The sequence below is a fragment of the Hyperolius riggenbachi genome, chromosome 4 (genome assembly GCF_040937935.1).
Source record: "Hyperolius riggenbachi isolate aHypRig1 chromosome 4, aHypRig1.pri, whole genome shotgun sequence".
Lineage (NCBI taxonomy): Eukaryota > Metazoa > Chordata > Amphibia > Anura > Hyperoliidae > Hyperolius > Hyperolius riggenbachi.
In genome coordinates this window covers 383,663,909-383,684,983 of record NC_090649.1, presented here as the reverse complement: position 1 = coordinate 383,684,983, position 21,075 = coordinate 383,663,909, and the positions used below count along the sequence as shown (strand labels likewise).

Here is a 21,075-nt window from a genome sequence, read left to right as displayed (position 1 = left end):
AGTCTGGGCAGGAGGAGGTGTTAATAGCCATTGATTTCAGAGGCAGAGGGGAGGAGGGAGGAGGGAGGAGGGGGGGACTAGGTTTTTTTTCACAGGCTGAGTGCTCAAGATACAGGTAAGCCTGCCTCTGTGTAATGTTTACAAACAACATGGCTGCTGTCATTGTATCACATGAAGAAATAATCATTTTGTATTAAAGCTGTTACTAAACTTTAGATAAGATATATAGACAAGTTACTTGTTATAGTTAGTTTTTCATCTCGGATCCGCTTTAAGGAGAGCAGAAGCCAAACTTATCTCCTTAACTGAGGAATGTGAAAGACTTGGCCTCAATGAAAGGAATGAACTATGGTGTTTTCTGGACAGACACTGATAGCATTGTGAATGGTTTGGAGTACTGTTGCCAGGTTTAAGTATTGATGTCCCTTGTCCTTATCTCTCGCTCTCCTTGTTCTGCTTTCCCTTTTCTAATTTCTCTCCTTTTCTCCTTTACCTTTCTTTTGGCTCTCTTAGTTCCCCCTTTTCTCTATTCCTTTTCTTCCCCTTTCTGTATACTGTACTAGAAGCCTGCTTCGTCTTAGACCAATGTGGAATAACTGTAACTCAAGTTGTCTGAAGTTTGATGTAATGATCTTCTATCCTGAATCAATGATTAGCAACACTCGCTTTGTAATGATATTTACTATTGTCTTTTTTTTGTCTTAGCCTTGCTGCTCAGCTGCTGTGTTGCTAGGCAGCCGGCAGCATGCCTTCTCACACCCATACTGTGGAGATATTGGCTGGCGAAGAGCGTCGCCGGACGTCATGTGTGACACAGGCGGAAGTTGGAGGTTTCCTCTACAATGTACCTGAGTGGGTGTGTTTCTTTTCCCCCCCCCCCCCTCGTTGGACCCGCGAGTCGGGGCTGCGCCGTGTATTGGGTGCATTCGGCAGTGGGAAGTATGCTCTTTTGAGCGGTAAGTCTAGCTTTGTGTATTGAAGTGTTTGATGTTGGTGGGACACATTGTATATGATAATTCTGCCTCTGAGGAAGCAGGTTTTATACCTGTGAAACAGCTGTGAGGCTATATTTTTTATGCATTGTACAGAGCAGGTTGGAGGAGTTTAAATAAACAGGTGACTGTTTGAATTGCAAACTGGTGACCTAGATGTTCGGGTTCGCGAACGTTCGCCGAACATCGCCGCGATGTTCGGGTGTTCGCGCCGAACTAGGAACATAATGGAAGTCAATGGGGACCCGAACTTTTGTGCTTTGTAAAGCTTCCTTACATGCTACATACCCCAAATTTACAGGGTATGTGCACATTGGGAATGGGTACAAGAGGGAAAAAAAATTAGCAAAAAGAGCTTCTAGTTTTTGAGAAAATCGATTTTACAGTTTCAAAGGGAAAACTGTCTTTTAAATGCGGGAAATGTCTGTTTTCTTTGCACAGGTAACATGCTTTTTGTCGGCATGCAGTCATAAATGTAATACAGATAAGAGGTTCCAGGAAAAGGGACCGGTAACGCTAACCCAGCATCAGCACACGTGATGGAACAGGAGGAGGGTGGCGCAGGAGGAGAAGGCCACGCTTTGAGACACAACAACCAGGCCTTGCATGAGGACAAGAAGCGTGCGGATAGCAATTTGCATTTTGTCGCCATGCAGTCATAAATGTAATACAGATGAGAGGTTCAATAAACAGGGACCGGAAACGCTAACCCATCACAGATGTTCATTGTTCATGTTACTTGGTTGGGGTCTGGGAGTGTTGCGTAGTCGTTTCCAATCCAGGATTGATTCATTTTAATTTGAGTCAGACGGTCTGCATTTTCTGTGGAGAGGCGGATACGCCGATCTGTGACGATGCCTCCTGCAGCACTGAAACAGCGTTCCGACATAACGCTGGCTGCCGGGCAAGCCAGCACCTCTATTGCGTACATTGCCAGTTTGTGCCAGGTGTCTAGCTTCGATACCCAATAGTTGAAGGGTGCAGATGGATTGTTCAACACAGCTATGCCATCTGACATGTAGTCCTTGACCATCTTCTCCAGGCGATCGGTGTTGGAGGTGGATCTGCACGCTTGCTGTTCTGTGTGCTGCTGCATGGGTGTCAGAAAATTTTCCCACTCCAAGGACACTGCCGATACCATTCCCTTTTGGGCACTAGCTGCGGCTTGTGTTGTTTGCTGCCCTCCTGGTCGTCCTGGGTTTGCGGAAGTCAGTCTGTCGGCGTACAACTGGCTAGAGGAGGGGGAGGATGTCAATCTCCTCTCTAAAGTCTCCACAAGGGCCTGCTGGTATTCTTCCATTTTGACCTGTCTGACTCTTTCTTCAAGCAGTTTTGGAACATTGTGTTTGTACCGTGGATCCAGAAGGGTATAAACCCAGTAATTAGTGTTGTCCAGAATGCGCACAATGCGTGGGTCGAATTCAATGCAGTCCTATGCCGAAGAGGTCATAGCCTAGGATCACAAAAACCTGTTTATTTGGGCAATTTCAATGGTAGTGATGCTGACGTACATAAATCTTAGCCATGGCCGTTAGGGGTCCAAAATTGGTAAAATCCCCCATAGGCTCTCATTGCCTCCCTATTTCACTTTCCAAAATCTCACATCTTTTCAAAGGGCAATTGCTCAGCAGTGGCAAATTTTCTAGCATTGTAGGGACCCTTAGGGGGAACATGACTGGTGAGTTTCGGGCCCCTAAGCCAAAGAGGTCATAGCCTAGGGTCACAAAAACCTGTTTATTTGGGCAATTTCAATGGTAGTGATGCTGACGTACATAAATCTCAGCCATGGCCGTTAGCAACGTCTGAATTTCACGAAATGTCTCATGCAGGTAGAAGACATATTGTTAGACTTGGATTCCAAAGATGGGGTCCCTACATCTCTGCAAACCAGAGTTACATGGGTCCAAAATTGGTAAAATCCCCCATAGGCTTTCATTGCCTCCCTATTTCACTTTCCAAAATCTCACATCTTTTCTAAGGGCAATTGCTCAGCAGTGGCAAATTTTCTAGCATTGTAGGGACCCTTAGGGGGAACATGACTGGTGAGTTTTGGGCCCCTAGGCCGAAGAGGTCATAGCCTAGGGTCACAAAAACCTGTTTATTTTCGGCCTAGGACTGCATTGAACGCGACCCACACATTGTGCGCATTCTGGACAACACCAATTACTGGGTTTATACCCTTCTGGATCCATGGTACAAACACAATGTTCCAAAACTGCTTGAAGAAAGAGTCAGACAGGTCAAAATGGAAGAATACCAGCAGGCCCTTGTGGAGACTTTAGAGAGGAGATTGACATCCTCCCCCTCCTCTAGCCAGTTGTACGTCGACAGACTGACTTCCGCAAACCCAGGACGACCAGGAGGGCAGCAAACAACTAAAGCCGCAGCTAGTGCCCAAAAGGGAATGGTATCGGCAGTGTCCTTGGAGTGGGAAAATTTTCTGACACCCATGCAGCAGCACACAGAACAGCAAGCGTGCAGATCCACCTCCAACACCGATCGCCTGGAGAAGATGGTCAAGGACTACATGTCAGATGGCATAGCTGTGTTGAACAATCCATCTGCACCCTTCAACTATTGGGTATCGAAGCTAGACACCTGGCATAAACTGGCAATGTACGCAATAGAGGTGCTGGCTTGCCCGGCAGCCAGCGTTATGTCGGAACGCTGTTTCAGTGCTGCCGGAGGCATCGTCACAGATCGGCGTATCCGCCTCTCCACAGAAAATGCAGACCGTCTGACTCAAATTAAAATGAATCAATCCTGGATTGGAAACGACTACGCAACACTCCCGGACCCCAACCAAGTAACATGAACAATGAACATCTGTGATGGGTTAGCGTTTCCGGTCCCTGTTTATTGAACCTCTCATCTGTATTACATTTATGACTGCATGGCGACAAAATGCAAATTGCTATCCGCACGCTTCTTGTCCTCATGCAAGGCCTGGGTTGTTGTGTCTCAAAGCGTGGCCTTCTCTTCCTGTGCCGCCCTCCTCCTGTTCCATCACGTGTGCTGCTGCTGGGTTAGCGTTACCGGTCCCTTTTCCTGGAACCTCTCATCTGTATTACATTTATGACTGCATGCCAACAAAATGCAAATTGCTATCCGCACGCTTCTTGTCCTCATGCAAGGCCTGGGTTGTTGTGTCTCAAAGCGTGGCCTTCTCCTCCTGCGCCGCCCTCTTCCTGTTCCATCACGTGTGCTGCTGCTGGGTTAGCGTTACCGGTCCCTTTTCCTGGAACCTCTTATCTGTATTACATTTATGACTGCATGCCGACAAAAAGCATGTTACCTGTGCAAAGAAAACAGACATTTCCCGCATTTAAAAGACAGTTTTCCCTTTGAAACTGTAAAATCGATTTTCTCAAAAACTAGAAGCTCTTTTTGCTTAAAATTTTTTTTCCTCTTGTACCCACTCCCAAGGTGCACATACCCTGTAAATTTGGGGTATGTAGCATGTAAGGAGGCTTTACAAAGCACGAAAGTTCGGGTCCCCATTGACTTCCATTATGTTCGGAGTTCGGCTCGAACACCCGAACATCGCGGCCATGTTCGGCCCGAACCCGAACATCTAGATGTTCGCCCAACACTACACGTGACCCGTTCGGCCAATCACAGCGCTAGCCGAACGTTCGGGTAACGTTCGGCCATGCGCTCTTTGTTTTGCCATATGGCCGAACAGTTTGGCCGAACACCATCAGGTGTTCGGCCGAACTCGAACATCACCCGAACAGGGTGATGTTCTGCAGAACCCGAACAGTGGCGAACACTGTTCGCCCAACACTAGTGACCGATTCCTTTGACTTTTACAAGTGGCAAACAACTTCTGATGTCTGGAGGCACATTTTGAATTAGCACCTACGTCTCCTCCACTGCCATCGTTGTTTCTTTACAAATTGACATGTACAAGACACTCCTGGAATATGGACGCACCAGCTTTAGTGTATTTTTTCCTGTGGTTTTTGCCATGTAAACCTAGGTGCCTCTTATACTCTGGAGCATCTTATACGGCGGAAAATACGGTAAGCTTTTTGTGGGCAATACTTGATTTCACTAATTACTTTATTTCCTATGCATTTTATAGGCAAAAACAAGAAACAAAATGAAAAAATACACTATTTCTCCAATTCCATCCCCTTTAGTTTTAAAATAAGCAATGCTACTATAAATAAAACCTATTAGTCCCGGTTATCACAACATTTAAATTATGCTCCTAGTACAATGTATGGCGGCAATATACTATTTGGAAGTAAAGGTGTATTTTTTCAGTTTTGTGGGGGTTTTGTGTCCAGTCAATTGGAAGCCCTTATGTATTGAAATAACAGTAATATATCATCATGACATGCATATTAAAAAAAGCCCCTAAGGCAACTATTATGGATTTCTTTTAACTTTTTTTTTTTTTTTTTACATGTGATTGTTTAGTAACTGGGGTGGGCTGGGAAAGGTATTCTTTGTATTTTTTCTATTAAAAATGTGTGTAATTTAACTTTTCGCCACTAGATTGTGCAAGAAACACTATCCTGGTTTACCAGGAAGTGTTTTATTATTATTATTTTTTTTACTTTATTTTCGTTACATATTTATGAATGGACATGGCTCCTGATCGGGTCATGTCCATTCACTCCAGGCACTGCAATTGGTTTGGGGAACCCTCGGTTCCCTTCCCCAATCCCTACTGCCAGGTAAGAGCAGCAGTCACACGAACATGCGAGTGCAACGCCACTATAACGCTGAACACTTATATGTGACCAGTTAGACTTCAGAGGTGTCTATCTGGACGACTATAGTCGTGACTGAAGTGGTTAAAGTTTACCTGAGGTGCAAAAAGTTAAGAAGAGAGAAACCGCTGGATCCCCATCACCAAGCATGGCCCCTCTGAAGATTACTGACAAGGGCTTGTTGGTAATCACACTAAGGCTGCCCTCCTCTTCTGGCACAAGTGCAGCCATACTGCTCCATCATATTGTGTAGTCATGCACATTCCAGAAAAGGAGCACAACCCCGATATGCAGGAGGGCCCTGGGGAGTGGTGGGGAACCAGTGGACAGCGTGGGAAGCCTCTTGAGGATCCAGAGGCTTCCCTCTCAGAGAAGTATTTGCTTTTTAACATTCTTTAAACCTCAGGTTCTCTTTAACCAGTTCAGGACCATAAGCTTACACCCCCTAGTGACCAGGCTATTTTTTACAAATTAGTGCTCTGCCGCTTTAATAGCTTGCTGCAGAGCCATACTACTGAGCACACAAATGAATCCCCCCCCCCCCCCCCCTCTTTTTGCCCACCAACAGATCTTTCTGTTGTTGGGCTCTGATCGCTTCTGTCCTCTTCGTTTTTATTTTTTTAATTTTTTTTTATTAACAAATATTGCCATTTTTTTTTATTTTTCCCCTGCCAGCAAATGACAGTGATCCTCTCTCATAGGCATGCCAAGTGACACAGCTGTCTCCAGTACAGTGCTGCATTAGATCGCAGCGCTGTACAATGTGAATAGGTGGCGGTTTACCCATCTAACAGTCTCCTAGCAGCAATCGTCACTGGTACACTGATGACAAACCACAGCTCCGTCACTCAAGCGGGGACCCTGTAAAACCCCGCCCCAGGACTTGACGCCTTTTGGCGTTAGATGGTCCTGGGGCTGCCACCTTCCTGATGCCTATTAGTGTTAGGGGGTTGGGAAGGGGTTAAACTAAACATTTTAAAATAATTTTCAGCACTTTGCAATTGAAAAAGTACCAAATTTGATGATAAAGTACCATCAAAATAATTTTGAATATTTTCTTGCTTACTGGGGGTTTAAAGGACATTTTATTGCAAGTTGTAAATATATCACCTGGGAGAAAACTCAGGAGAAAAAGGAAATTGCATATGGGCCTATATTTCTTGTATATGAACTGTTTATGGGGCTTTCTTTGGCTGTAGGTAGCAGTTGCGCTTAGAAGGTTTTCTTTGTTTTTGTTTTTTTGTATTGTTCTTATTCCCTTCCTTTTATTATATGAGATTACATGAGAGTTTATCTTTGATTTTAGAAAGTCAAGAAATAAAGGAAATTCTTGTTAGCAGGAGCACAGATACCAAATTTAAAAAAAGTTTACAACCTATTTTTCAGAGGCATAGCAATAGGGGTTGCAGAGGATGAGACCACAGTATTAGGTGTTTCTTGGTCCTGTGCTGGTAATAATCACTTCTCTAGATGCTTTAAATAGTAGAAATCATTAACAAACTGTTCCCCATCCCCTTCTTACACTTGACACTGTGGTTGTCCTTGGCAGGTTTTGGTGCTGTATCAATTGCTATTTATAGAGTGCTGGGGGGGGGGGGGGCAATGTACTACTTGCACTTGGGCCCAGAGCTGCTTAGCTACACCCCTGCTATTGTTCTTTTCTGAATAATTTGTGGATTGTCATATCTTTGTTTCTGTACTACGAATGTATTAGTTAAACTTATTTTCTAGATTTTCATATTTGAGATTAGCCACACACTCACAAATTTGAAGGGTACATAAAGGGACATGTGATATGATGAGATAATCATGTGTCTGTAAAGTCCAAATCCTGCTTTGAACTAGGCTGTGTACTTTTCCTTGCTTTTTCTTTTTTCAATATAAGGTTTAGGAGTCTAGGGCCAGAAATCACAGTATCTTTGTAGTCTGATTGCAGTTAGGTCTGAGACACACATTGCAGAGCGCTTTGCTGACGATCAGTGCAGCATTAGTATTTTGTTTAAAAAACGCTCTCATTGACTTGCATAAAAATCATGGTAAAAATCGGATGGAGGCCTATGACTTTAGCATCACTCACTCTGATAACTAATTAGAACTAATAAAACTCTGTGTGCCTTAACCCACACACTTATAATTTGCCACCTGATGTGATTGAATTCAAAATTCAGAATCAAAAGAGAGAAGAATGAGTCTAGTAAAAAAAAATATTGAAAATCAATCAAACTGCAGTGTTTCTGTTCAAAGCAATGCAACACTATGGGCTGCTGATAGACCTTCCGATTCTGCCTCACCACTGATCAACTTAGAGTTTCCATCCGATCCCTCCATCCAATCTATACCTTCAATAATTTATGGTCAAATTCAATAAAAAAAGAAATCAATTTGTAAACTGATTCCTTGCAGATTCAACCACTCTGATCAAATCTGAAGGGAAAATTTATGAGTGGGCACTTTAAAAAACACTTCTAAATAAAGTGGAAGAATAAAGTAAATCAGTAGTTTAAGATTTATTTGAAAAAAAACCTGTTCTTCACCCGAGACAGTGAAAGCTTAAATTCTAAATGTTTAACTTTTATATACAACATAAGCTTGTGAGATTTAAAGTTCTATTTAGAATCCTAAGAATCCTTAGAATCAGTTGTTTATCTCATCAACTTATTTTCACTGATCCAACTACAAGCTATCTTTCCCTGAAGTATACACTTTTCTCCCTCCACCAGCAATTATACTTCTTCTCATTGGCTGCTGTGGCTTGCTATGCATGCTGGTAGAAAATGAGTTGCATAGCAGATGCCCATTCTACACTTCTCATAAAAAATTTGGCTTTTTATCCATGATCGTAAGTGACCGCATGGCAAATAACTGGACCTTTCTCACTGAAAAGTTTGGTAATTGTAAAATGCCCGATTTGCTGTTACATTGAATTTCACTCACTCGATTATCCATTTTACTTAACTGATCATTGTTTTTAAAGTACTACTTAACAATGGTGGGTCTAACAACTTCAGTGTCTCCACCATCTAGGCCCCTTTGGACCTTTGTAGGTTACCTAGGCCACGATGGTTGTTGTTACACCATTGATAATCAAATATATCTTTAAAACATACTGTAGATGTATCAAAAAATGTCTAAACATATTAATTTTGTTGTTGTAGCATTGATGCAGCGCTGCGTACTATGTTGGCACATTATTAATATAATAAATCCTGATTTGGGAATTTGTGTTGTGTTACAAATTACACTGTATTTGAGTACTTTAAAATCACCTCTCAAATCTTAGTTCAGTGTATTACTTCTATAGATTAAAGTTAATATCCAGCCAAAAAGTTTATTTTCTTCTCAGTGAAGATAAATGAAGATACAAATATCAATGAAAAGAAGTTCTAACATTTTTTTCCACTGTATCCCCTACCCAAAATACAAGCCAAGCATAGGCTAGTATTTCATTTTACATAGTTATTGCTATCAAAGTTTGTAAACAAAGGTCAGCCTTTAAACATTATTTTCTAGCCTCTAATCATTAGTTTTGACTAATTTCTAATTACAGCGACGCTTTCAAGTTTTTCTATGCTAGCAGCAACTGAACAGCCTTTGTTACAAAGTAATAATAAAAGCCCAAGACAGCCATAGATTGCCTTTGTTGTATTTTTTTTTTTTCAAAGCTGAACTGAAACAAAGGAAAAAATGAAATGAAATAAAAAATAATCTGATATAAAGGGCAAGGAAGGTTACACTTTATATAGTTGGGTAAAACCTCATTTTGCAGACTTCTCTGGTCATGAAAAAATGATTCACAGTTTTACTACTGCCTGTAACCAATTTATTTTTGCTTATTTCACGCTGGCCTTTCTGAGGTTATCTACAAGGATTATGTCAAGGTTAAACATGACAAAAAATGCGATGACATGTTTACTATTAATAGATCAGATACTGCAAACAGAAGGCACAGGGATGACAATACCACATTGTAGGAATGTTGTATGGAAAAGAAATGCTAGTGCTATAATTTTATAATTTAAATTATGACTTTTCAAAAGCTAAAACTGTGAGGTAAGGAAAAAATGCTTTCAGTTTTGGAAAAAAGAATAACAATCAAGTTCCGGCAAACAAATTCATATTTTGCCTGGAAGCACTAGCTGTTGACTCTTTCAAATGGTCAGAAACTCTGCATGAACATTTCCCATTACTAATACTAAAATCATTCCTGTTGTTTTTTTTTTGTCCACTCTTTACTGGCTATAAAACCTCTCTACACCACTACAAGGATGGGCAGCATAATATTGCTAGATGCATGAATGAAGATGAAGATGTGAGATGTCCACTAAGTGAAGGTACATTTCATCTGTTTTATTTATTTTGCCTTTAAGTTAAAGGCGCTCAGCATGCCAGTTACATAATGCAGCTTTAGAAATTCACAAGGGCAGAACATGGAAATGAAAAATTAGAGGACCAAACAGTGTGTCACCATGTTAGCCTAAAGAGGTATATTTTGAAATGAAATATACTAAGGCAAGGGAAAAAAAGGAGGAAATACAAATTATAAATCAACATGCAGGTTCTTGTTGCAACGATCATAATGAAATTGAATGTGGCAAGACATAAAAAAATGATGTAGAAGATGTTATATTACATGTAAAAGAGATGAAGAGGAAGACAGAAGGAAATCATACACTGCAGTAAGGCTTTGTTCACATCTAAAATCGCAATCGCTGACGCCAGCATTTTACGATTGTGTGAGTGATTTTTTCCCCCTCCTGGCGATGACCTTCACGCTACGATTTTTTGTAACGCACTTTTGCAGAGCGACTTGTTTTTTCACTTCCTGACGCAAGTCAGGAAGTGAACTCTTTGACCCGGAAAATAATAAATACAACGTATTTATTCTTAAAAGCATAAACGCAATTTTGTGAGCATTTTGTGTTTTTCCTATACCTTCCATTGTAGCAAAATCGCCCTAAAAATGGTACAGGCAGCGCTTTGCTGAGCGGAAAGCAGATGAAACATGCAGATGAAACGATGAACGCAGATGAAACACGCTGATATGAACTATCCCATAAGCATTCATTGCACACGCGATTTTAAGGCATTTTTTTAATTCACCGGCACTTAAATAAAACGCCCTAGGTGTGAATGAGCCCTAAGTAGTTGCTACATACTTCCTTTGCTTCAGCCTAGGCTGAGAAATAAGCAGTCGTTCACTGACCAGTTGTCTTTCGGTCACAGTTGTCAATCATCTTTTTAATTACTAACAAGTTATACAGGTTCTCATGCTACATATACAGTTATGTTCAAAATTATTCAACCCTCACTGAAATTGAGTGTTTTGGCCAGTTTGACATTGATTTTGATCATTTCAGTCACCTTGTTTACAATTAAATCAAAGAGGCACTAGTAAGTCAGACAAATATAACATAACATTTATAAGGAAATAACCACAAATGTCTATTCTGTGCTCACATCATTATCAGTTTTATTCAACCCCCAAGTGACATTCATTCTTAGTACTTAGTACAACATTCTTTTCCAGTTATAAAAGCTTTTAAACATGACGCATAGCTTGACACAAGTGTCTTGCAGCGATCTACGGGTATCTTAGCCCATTCTTCATGGGCAAAAGCCTCCAGTTCAGTCACATTCTTCTTTCATCAGTCCACAGAACACTATCCCAAAACTTTTGTGGTAGTGTTCTGTGGACTAGTGAAACAAAATTAGAACTGTTTGGGCCCATGGATCAACGCTATGTTTAGAGGAGGAAGAACAAGGCCTATGAAGAAAAGAACACCTAGTCTACTGTGAAGCATGGTGGGGTGGGTCAATCATGCTTTGGGGCTGTTTTGCTTCAGGGAAGCTTCAGCGTGTGCAAGGTACCATGAATTCTCTTCAGTACCAGGCAATATTGGATGAAAATGTGATGCAGTTCATCACAAACCTGAGGCTTGGGAGACGTTGGACCTTTCAACAGGACAATGATCCCAAGCATACCTCCAAGTCCATTAGATCATGGTTGCAGATTAAAGGCTGGAACATTTTGGAGTGGCCATCACAGTCACCAGACTTAAAGACTTAAATCCGATATATATATATATATATACATATATATATATATATATATATATATATATATATATATATATATATATATATATATATATATATATACACATATACACACACACAGGGGTTGGACAAAATAATGGAAACACTTTGAAAATTAACAAAATATATTTTAATATGGTGTAGGTCCACCGTTTGCAGCAATTACTGCCTCAATTCCCTGAGGTATTGATTCATACAAATTGTGAATTGTTTCCAAAGGAATTTTAGCTCATTCAGTTAAAACACCCTCCAGTTCTTTTAGAGACAATGGTGGCGGAAATGCTCAATAATCTGGGGATTGTGGTGGCCAAATGAGATGCTCAACTTCATTAGAATGTTCCTCGTGCCATTCTTTAACAATTCTAGCTGTATGGATTGGGGCATTATCATCTTGAAAGATGGCATTCCCCTCCGGAAACAGTTCTTGAATCATAAGATGAACTTGGTTGCCCAAAAATCCTAAATAGTCGTGGCTGTTAATTCTTCCATGAAGGGAAATCATTGGCCCGGTGGATTTCCAAGAAATAGCACCCCAGATCATCACAGAACCCCTGCCATGTTTTACGGTTGGGAGAAGGCAGTCTGGATGAAATGCTTCTTTCAGCTGTCTCCAAATGTACACTCCGCGGAGGTGGGAAATAAGGTAAACGATGTTTCGTCAGAGAAAATCACATTTTTCCACTGCTGGAGGGACCAATTCTGGTGGTTTCTACACCACTCTAAATGCTTTGAAACATTTGTCTTTGAGAGCAGAGGTTTTCTAATTGCAGGTCTTCCATGGAATCCAGATTTGTGCAGCTCCCGACAAACAGTTTTTGTGGAAACTGGGATCTGTAGGTGTTCATTCAGCTCTGTAGTGATTTTAGGAGCCGTGGCCTTGCAAGCTTTTCTAACAATTCGATTTAGAGTCTGATGGTCTCTCTAAGACAACTTCGACTTTCGTCCACAACTGTGCTTTGCTGAGGACGTTTTTCCTTCTCTTTCAAAGGCATTCATTACTTTTGAGACAGTACCTCTTGAAATGCCAAGCATTCGGGCAGTTTCTGTTACAGTAGTACCTGCCCTACGAGCACCAACAATTTGGCCTCTTTGAAAGTCAGAGATCTGCCATTTTTATAAATTATAACCAACTCTGGTTTAAATATCTGTAAAAAAAACAATTATTTTAATTAAACATATCTGATAACAAAAATAATAAACAAAAAAAATTAACATATGTGGAGTTTTGATTGCTTCAAACATGTTCAAAGATTATGATGCCAAAATGTTAGGCGTTTCCATTATTTTGTCCAACCTCTGTATATTACAGTCTGTTTTAAAACTTATTTTTGCTTGCTCGCTATTGAGCAAGGATTTCTATAGTCTATATAACATGCTGAAGGTCTCTGATGTACTAATGAACATCAGACAGGTTCTTAGATGATTAAACTTTAATACTGATTTTTTCCTGCCTAGACTGAATGAAAAACTATTTTCGGTTTAAGTATCAAGGCACAACTATATGGTGTAAAATGGCCCAAGCTATGCCAATCTGTGTATGACACACATTGAAGGATAGCAATATGTACAGATACATCCTTAGTTGAAGTGCACATGAACTCTGGATGTCTTTTAAAATTAATGAAACAAGTTTTCTCTCCACTGAGTCAGGATTGTATACATATCTTTAATTCATTTCTGTGATGTCCCATTCCTCAGAAATCCTTACTTCTCTCCCCTCGCTCAGCAGCAGTCCGATGTATGGATTATCTCACAGACATTCAGAATAAGAAATTAACTATTTATAGCTATAAAATGAGAGTTGAATTCAAGCACTGTCATTTTTAGAATTTGCAGAAAGTAAAATGGCATCTCCTGTAACATAAGGGTAAAATATATCTAACAGCCCTGGCTGGCTGTTTTTGTTTTTTTAGCTATGAGAATGGGGAACTTGGTAAAAAAAATATACATTATATATATATATATATATATATATATATATATATATATATATATATATATATATAGTAAATAAAATCTTGTCATCAATATCATTTATGGAGAGCTATTTATTCTATTTTTATTATTTTGCAAAAATTTGTTAGATATAGGTAACCCTTGATTTCCTCCACACATCACTACTATTTATATTGGTGATGGGATCAGAGCTGGGCCGTGCTCAGCTGGCTCTTGGCTCTGCTTTTTTTCTTTACCATGATAGGCTTAATCTTGGACTATTCTAGACCCTTTGCATATAGTGGTTAATAGCCAAAAATGATTTATACTGATGCTGCTTAACCTAGCGATAACATTTTTATGTAAAATATTAATTTGATCTTTACAGTGAATTGCATAAAATGTATTTATTTGACATGCAGGTCCTTTTCCAACTCCATACTAGCAGCCAATAATAAAGAAATTTTAAAAAATGCCATGGATGACTCCTTTATTCAGGACATGTCCTAAAATCTGTCTGCCTCCCATCTGAATTATCTCCATTACTTTTGACAATGCCTCAAGGTACCTAATGGAAGGATGTGTTCTAGAGTGGTAGCTCTTATCTGACAGTTTTAAACTTATTGAATACCTCAATATTTCCTGATGGCAATGGAAAAAAAAGAGAGGGGGTGTACTTAGGCATTTAAAAACACACAAACAGTTCTAAAGGACAACTTACATGGAAACTTAACATGTGTTGTCTACAATGCATATTCAGTGGTGTGCTGGTGCTGGATTGGGGATTTGTTTACATTATAAAAATGTATATTTACAAGGTGAAAGTTTTCTTCTTTTTGAGGCTATACCGCTCTTCTGGCCTGTTAGTGCTACAGAAGAGCTGGTACATTCTCAATTATTGTCTGATATCACTAACCTCATCTCTGATAACTAGCAGTTCGCTTATCCTCTTTCTTTTTACAATTACTCCCCACCCTTGAGAGGGTGTTATTGAGGTCCTGGAACAGCCTGCAAGAACAGGTAGCTACTTTAAGTATGACAAGTATGACATGTGAAGACTGCATACATGCATACAGTACATATGCATGCACAAGAAAACCAGCAGAAAATCGTGGACCTGGAGCATCAGCCATCCATGATGCAAGAGGAGAGAAAATGCTGCTAGCACAGCTCAGCAAGGCTGAAACTACTCAGCTCACCCTTAATGAAAAATTTTGCACAAAGGAAGGATGACTGGTGGGGCCCATTTGGGTAATCAAATCAATGTCTATATGGCAAGCATTAGATTATTTTTGCCGAACTCAGGTGCTAAATTTAAGGCTAACTAGTTCAGCAATGATAGGAAAATGTCAATATCATAAACACTTTTGTGTAGAGCAGATTGCCCAAATGGTGCTATTATGAAAGAAAAATGACCCACAGATGTACTTGGCTAGTTGGCTGGCATGCTTTAATCCTTAATTGCTAGCAAGCTGCTTCTGTGTGGACAGACCACAGACAAATCATTCCAGCCCGTGCCTAAGGATGGTCAGACGGATTTTGTGGAATTTAAATTTCTACATTTCCATTTGGAAATCAGCATTTCTGAACCGAACTCAAAACTTGTAAAACAGAACTTAAAAATTGTATTTCTGCGGAAATACTGCATTACCACAATTCAGAAATTTTAGCCCAGTCACAGAATTCGGAAGTATTGGACCAATCAGAGAATGCAGAAAAAAAAACAAAAACACTATTCAGAAATAGGAAAATGGAAATCAAAAAACAGATTTCTGCAGAAATACTGCATAACTGAAACTTGGCAATTTTAGCTCAATCACATAACTCAGAAGCGTTGGACCAATTAGAGAATGCAGAGTCAACTTGGAAGTATTTAGCCAGACAATGCAAAAAAAATAATAATAATACTCGAGAAATGAAAATCTGTAGAATTGGTAATAGACATTGAAGGACATCAGAATTTGACATTTCCGACCATCCCCAGACTCTACAAGCAAGGGGAAGGGGAAGAGGCAGGAGGGAGAGAAATACTGTGTGTGTAATTACTTATGTTAGTAGCTAAGCATTGCTGCAGACCAGAGCTTGTAGTTTATAGACAGCAAGATCTAAATCAGGATAATACCAATTTTTTTTGCAAATATAAGTGTCATCCCGATATATTAATACAAGGGATCTAGCAAGGATTGTGAGGTATTTATGGCAAATAGATAAGACCCTTGGTCTACTTAACCTCCTTGGCGGTAACCCCGTGTGTGACACGGGGTAAGCCGCCGGAGGGTGCCGCTCAGGCCCTGCTGGGCCGATTTACATATTTTTTTTTTTGCTGGACGCAGCTAGCACTTTGCTAGCTGCGCCAGCACCCCGATCGCCGCCGCCGCGCGCCCGATCGCCGCTATCCGGTGCGGCGCGCGGCCCCCCCCCCCCCAGACCCCGAGCGCTGCCTGGCCAATCAGTGCCAGGCAGCGCCGAGGGGTGGATCGGGTCTCCCAATGACGTCCCGACGTCGCTGACGTCGGTGACGTCATCCCGCCCCGTCGCCATGGCGACGGGGGAAGCCCTCCAGGAAATCCCGTTCTTTGAACGGGATTTCCTGATCGGTGATCGCCGAAGGCGATCGAAGCGGGCGGGGGGATGCCGCTGAGCAGCGGCTATCATGTAGCGAGCCCTCGGCTCGCTACATGATTAAAAAATTTTTTTTTTTAAAAAACTGCTGCGCTTCCCCCTGGCGGTATTTTTCATACCGCCAAGGGGGTTAATGCCTACATAGACTCAGGCTGATATTCAAGAGTTGTTTACAGACCCTATTGTGTTCAGTGTATGCTGCCGGAGCCTGGAAACAGTTAACTGTATGTCACTAAGTGGGGGGGGGGGGGGCACTATGATTTCACTAAAACTGGATTGAAGCAGTTATTTAATACATTGATAGTTTCTTGTCAAGGCAGAATAGGTAAACTCAGGTTTAGCCCTAGGGTGGCCACAGAAAATATTGGGCTATACAGTCTATCACTAAAACAAAGTACAATAAAACTCTACTTTGAAGCACACTTAAAACTAAAACCTGGACATTATAACAATAGCTGCGTATAAAATGTGGACTCAGTGCAAAGAGGTTTTGAGCCAGTCTCTTACCAACCGTTCAAGTTATAAGCAACAATGGTACATAGGAAAAAGAGACTGCTGCACTCACGTATAATCCCAAATGGGAGCAGGGAAGTTCAAAGCCAAGTAATCCAAAAGTAAAGGTAAAAAGATCCCGCTGCACCAGATGGTAGGGTAAAGTGAAAAATTATTTATTCTGTTACTCCATGTCAGTGTTACAGATAAAAGCTCACGCGTATCGGAGCAAAAGATGGCTCCTTAATCATAACTATGATTAAGGAGCCATCTTTTGCTCCGATACGCGTGAGCTTTTATCTGTAACACTGACATGAAGTAACAGAATAAAGAATTTTTCACTTTACCCTACCATCTGGTGCAGCGGGATCTTTTTACCATTACTTTTGGATATAAGCAACAATGCTTTTGATTCAGTAACATTTCAATACAAATTACCAGTTTTCCTGAGAAAATCATGTCCAGGTTACACTTTATATCACTGGCAATAATGGTTACAGAAGATAATCTTGGCTTCTGATTGTAGGGGATAGATAAAAAAGATCACTATTCTAGCTAAAAAAAGGTCACTATTTTAGCTCTGGAACAGTTAATATACTCCTGAACTGAAAGGGATATAGAGGATGACATATGTATTCCTTTTAAACAATGCCCATTGCGTAGTTGTGCCGCTGATCCCCCACCTCTAATATTTCTGGCCATAGAGCCTGAATAAGCATGTAGATCAGATGTTTCTGACTAACGTCTGATTGAATTAGTCCCGTGCTTCTTTCAGATGCGTGATTCAGACACTACTGTAGCCAAAGAGATCAACAGGACACCAGGTAACTGGTATTGCTTAAAAGGAAAAAAATAGGGCAGTCTCTCAGTACAGCTGTCCTTTAACCTCCCTAGCATTATGAACAAGCTTGACTCATCCTAAAAAAAATTGCTACAATCGGTAAGGATGAGTCAGGCTCGTCCATTTATCACTATTACTCACCTGCAGCATCACTGGCATGCATGATCCCTCACCGGTACCTTCCATCTTCATCACAATGTCCTCTTCTTCCTCATCCACTTCCTGACCCCTGGTGATCACATACCCCGGCGTGTCCTTCTCATGAGGCTGTGTGCGCCGCCTGGTGTCTGGCGCACACAGTGTCATCACATCAGGCAGCATGAAATATATTTTGTTTATGTTTAAACATAAAATAAAACTGCATTATTTAAAATTTCATTTTTAGGAGTAGGAGGATAGATACATTTACTTATCTCATTACTTTAAATAGTAAGCACAATGTAGATATTTGCAAAACTGTCTTACAATATACTGATGAGTCAAATTGGCTTGTAGGCTACTCTTCACCTCTATGACACAGCCTATTTGACAGTAGGAAGGAAGCTGTTTGTCTTCAGATAAATACATTATGTATTTAAGAGATGGAAGGGCAGAAACCAATGCTAGGAGCATATTAAAACAATAAACCTAAATTGTTCTTCACGTTTTAAATCACACCTATTTTCTTGTTACAAAATACATCATTTCTATTGATGAGGATATATTAGTTTCCTTTAACACCACTCAATGTATTCCATCAGAAACCTAATAAAAAAGGAGTTTAATGCCAAACATTTAATGAAAGTAAATAGAGCAGACATGAAAAAGCAAGACTTGTAATGAATAAATCTGAATAATAAAACTCCCTATGGAGAAAAGAGGCAGACAGGTTAATTCTTTCACTTGAATTTTAATCTTTCATACAAATGTGTATTCTACAGTATATGGGTATTTAACACTTGGGATTTCATATTTCACAGTATAAAGTGAAATCTGAAAGCCATAAACTCATTCTTTATAAATGCACATTTTAGTACAAAGCCTAGTCTTCAATTCAGCAAATGCTTTTAAAACGTATAGTATATGTAGTCTATCAGTAAAACAACTCAAAAATATATGGTCCTCGTGCTTAGCATAATTTTGTTGCTGTAGTTAGTCATTAAGTGATTGAGGCTATGTGAAGTCATTGAGAAACAATTATTCTTTCTCTTATATACAAAACATGGCATTATAGAAAAAACATTAAAGGGAAGGTTAAGGGAGGGGATTAAAAAAATAAAAATAAATTTCCACTTACCTGGGGCTTCCTCCAGCCTGTGGCAGGCAGGAGGTGCCCTCGCCGCCGCTCCGCAGGCTCCCGGTGGTCTCCGGTGCCCGACCCGACCTGGCCAGCCCGGCTGCCAGGTCGGGCTCTTCTGCGCTCCATTTCCTGGCACTTCTGCGTCCCACGCCGGCGCGCTGACGTCATCGGACGTCCGCCGGGCTGTACTGCGCATGCGCAGAACTACTGCGCCTGCGCAGTACAGCACGGCGTACTACATCCTAGAACGGTGTTGTTTTTGTGCTTTTTAAAGCCCATAACCCATACTGTTTTTAACAGGGCTTATTTTTTTTTGTAATAAATCCTAATTAGTTTTACCATTGTTGTTTTATTTTATTGACAGGCCAATCCACACAGTAGATCAGTACTGGAAAATGGTAGGAGAACCCCACACACCGAAAGCTTAAAGGACTACTGTCACGAAGATCATACAATTTAAAATATATACTGTGTATTATACATATACGAAGTACATTTATTTCAGAGTAAAATGAGCCATACATTACTTTTCTCCTATGCTGCTGTCACTTACAAAGGTAGTAGAAATCTGGCAGAACTGACAGATTTTGGACTAGCCCATCTCCTCGTGGGGGTTCTCAGGAATTTTCGAGAGCACTTAGTGAATGGCAATTACTCCATCCAGCTGCCAAAAAGTGTACGGTGAGCAGGGAGACTGGCCAGCATCTTTGTATACATTTTTTTCAGGAAGGGTATTTCTAAAGAATACAAGGCCATGCTGAGAATCCCCTATGGAGCTATGGAGTAGCCCAAAACCTGTCGATAATGTCAGATTTCTACTACCTACTGTAAGTGACAGCAACATAGGAGAAAAGTAACCTATGGCTCATTTTACTCAGGAAGAAACACAATGCTTATTTGCATATGTTTTTATATATTTTACATTTCAAGATTTTTGTGACAGTGGTCCTTTAATTCTCATTATAATTACAGTAAAATCATGAATATGAAGTTAATAACGATAGATAGAGAGAGAGATAGATAGATAGATAGATAGATAGACAGACAATGCTCAAAAAAAAAGACATCCTAGATCTGAATGAATGAAATATTATTATTAAAGACTTCGTTCTTTACATAGCTGAATGTGCTGACAACAAAATCACTCAAAAATTATCGATGGAAATAAAATGTATTAATCCATGGAGGTCTGGATTTGGAGTCAAATGAAAGTGGAAAAAAACATTATAGGCTGATCCAACTTTGATGCAATGTCCTTAAAACAAGAAAATGCCACCCAACACCATTATTGACCCACTGCAAAACCGGTCATGCTGAAGGATGTTGCAGGCAGCAGAATATTCTCCACAGCGTCTCCAGACTGTCACGTCTGTCACATGTGCTCAGTGTGAACATGCTTTCATCTGTGAAGAGCACAGGGCGCCAGTGGCAAATTTGCCAATCAGGGTGTTCCCTAGCAAATGCCAAATGTCCTGCATGGTGTTGGGATGTATGCACAACCCCCACTTCTGAACATCAGGCCCTCATACCACCCTCATGGAGTCTGTTTCTGACCATTTGAGCAGACATATGCACATTTGTGAGTTGCTGGAGGTCATTTTGCAGGGCTCTGGCAGCGCTCCTTCTGATCCTCCTTGCACAAAGGCAGACGTAGTGGTCCTGCTGCTGGGTTGTTGCCCTCCTATGGCCTCCTCCACGTCTCCTGATGTACTGGCCTGTCTCCTGGTAGTGCCTCTATGCTCTGGACACTATACTGAAAGACACAGCAAACCTTCTTGCCACAGCTCGCATTGATGTGCCATCCTGGATGATCTATACCTTGTTTTTTTCACCACCAATTAGGCTTTCATTGGGTGATACCTCTTGCTAACAGACTGATAGAATTCCTTCTTGCCTTGTTCTTGAGGACTTAACTAAAGCAGCGGTTGCCATTAGTTACGCTCCTACCTGTTAATCTTGTCTATCTCAGTGTGAATGTTGCCATCGCTGGGGCAGTGACTAGATTGGCAAAGCATTCTGTCTGACTGTCTGTTGTTTGTCTTGTTAATTGTCATTACTTGTGCTGTAGCTAGTTTCTTGATTGATATATATGTG

The 21,075-nt window shown here is 40.7% G+C and overlaps 1 long non-coding RNA gene across 2 annotated transcripts in view; it reads left to right on the top strand.

Moving 5' to 3' along the window:
* LOC137504116 (uncharacterized) overlaps positions 1-21,075 on the top strand; it is a 209,962-nt gene that overhangs the window by 16,593 nt on the left and 172,294 nt on the right. For both annotated transcript variants that reach the window (XR_011019423.1, XR_011019424.1), the window contains exons 2-3: positions 706-956; positions 9,981-10,047. This is a non-coding gene — a long non-coding RNA (uncharacterized lncRNA). The remainder of the gene's footprint in view (positions 1-705; positions 957-9,980; positions 10,048-21,075) is intronic.